Source organism: Artemia sp. Qi Xiang Cuo, chromosome 16, assembly GCF_049724085.1.
Source record: "Artemia sp. Qi Xiang Cuo chromosome 16, ASM4972408v1, whole genome shotgun sequence".
Taxonomy (NCBI): domain Eukaryota; kingdom Metazoa; phylum Arthropoda; class Branchiopoda; order Anostraca; family Artemiidae; genus Artemia; species Artemia sp. Qi Xiang Cuo.
In genome coordinates, this window is record NC_142809.1 from 41,771,463 (window position 1) to 41,773,745 (window position 2,283).

The following is a 2,283-nucleotide window of genomic DNA, read 5'->3' on the forward strand; positions in this document are numbered from 1 at the left end:
TATACGTATTAAAAATCAATGAATACAGAAGTTCGTTACGTAAGTATTCAAAGTTACATATATTTATTACTAATCACCAAAAACGTTCGTAAATAAAATCAAACAAGTCTTTTGAAAAAGCTATTTAATAAAAAAGTAAAATTAATATGCAAATTTTTTTTAATACAAAAGTCATATAAAATTCCCAATTTTGAAAGACTTATTTTTCCACAGAGGGGGGGTCTTTTTCCGCTGGTCACTTACGGGGAGGGGGCGTTTGTACAGGCTATACTTTCAAAGAGGATTTTCTCCGCATACATTTGTATCAAGTATAGTTTAACAACCAGACGGACAAAGTACTGCGTCCTTCTCCCATTGAAAACAAAAACAAAAAGTCATGGCAATCCCAGCGCCTCGAAAAAAAGACTTGTTTTTCAAATAGGGGGGTCTTTTTCCACAATACGACAGAGGGGGTGTTTTCTTAGGTGTAGTCGCCACCGTGGATAAAGGTTTGAGAAATTTAGTTGCCAGCTTCGAATGTCCAGACGTATTTGTGGCATATTTTGCTAGCTCAATAAAGAAGTTTTGTGCTTTAGGGAATTATTTCACCTGTCCCTAACAATAAAATAAAAAAACAAGCTTTTTTAAATGATGAGAATAAGGAACGACGTTAAAACTTTTATGAACGAACAGAATGAGTTCTGTATATGAAAGGGGCTGTCCTCTCCTAACGCTCGCTCTTTGCAGAAAATTAGTGGAAGTCATTTGGGAGAGTTATTCTAAAAGATAACTCTGTTCCCATGCGTTTCTTCTTGGCATCGTTTATCTTATTGCCTTTAGGGTGTTTCAACCTTTTCTTGATAGATAAAGACTGGGACAATATTCTTTTGAAATCTAGAATACAAAACGATAAATATGATTCATAAGGAGTCAAATCTCTGTGTATGAATTCGAAATTGGAATATTAGAAGTTGAAAATTTGTAAGAATTGTTTAATTATATAATAGTTTAGAAACAAAAATGGGCTATATATTTATATATTAGGAGGGGGTGTGTGCATATGTATATACAAGCCATATGAGACGCAAAAAATCTATTCTCTTAACCTTAAAAATATATCAAACAAAGTTCGTGGTAACGAACTGTAAGTAAGGAGCGACCCGGCTCATAATTGGTAACCGAAACTCTAGAAAACGGGATTTTGATACCAATAGATACATCAAAAGAATCAGATTTTAATACCGATTTCAAATATATAAGTTACATCAAGTTTAGTGCTACCCATCAAAAGTTACGTGCCTGAGGAAATTTGGCTGATTTTCGAAAAAGGGAAAAAGACCCCTAAAAGCTATAGAACCTTAATGAAAATCACACCATCAAATTCAGCATATCAGAGAACCCTACGGTAGAGGTTTCAAGTCCTATCTACAAAAATGTGGAATTTTCCATTTTTTGCCAGAAGAAAGATCACGGATGCGTGTTTATTTGTTTGTTTGTTTGTTTTTTTTTTTTTTTTCTCCCAGGGCGATCGTATCGACCCAGTGGTCCTAGAATATCGTGGGAGGTCGTGCTCATTGAACGGAAATTAAAAGTTCTAGTGCCCTTTTTAAGTGACCAAAAAAAATGGAGGGCAACTAGGCCCCCTCCCACGCTCATTTTTTTCCCTAAAGTCTCCCGATCAAAATTTTGAGATAGCCATTTTGTTCAGCATGGTCGAAAATACGGATAAAAATGTCTTTTAGGATGACTTGATCCCCACAGTCCCCAGGGGGAGGTCTTAAATTTATGAAATTTACTCAATGTTAACATATTGTATTGGTTTTTGGGAAGCATACAGACTTTTTCAGAGGAGATTTTTTCTGGTAGGTGGGGGAAAGAGAGGGTCGGGGGCTATATGGAAGGATCTTTCCCATGAAGGAAGTTTTCATGGGGGAAGGGAAACTGCCATGAAGGGGGCGCCGGACTTGCACAGCATTATTTATTGGTTATTGGAAGTATACAACCATTTTCAGGAAGGATTTTTTCAGAGGGGGGGGGGCTAGAGGAGGGGGTCACTCTGGAGAATATTTCCGTGGAGGATGTTTCTTTCGGGGTAAGGGACATTTCTATGAAGGGGGCGCTGGATTTCCAAGCATTATTTAAGAAACGATCAGAAGTTAAGCAAAAAACAAGTTTTTTTCAACTGAAAATGTAAGAAGGAATATTAGAACTTAAAAACGAACAGAACTTATAACGTATATGTGAGGGGGTTCTCCCCCAAGTCAATACCGCTCTTTACGCTACAGTTTTTTTTTAGTGCTTTCA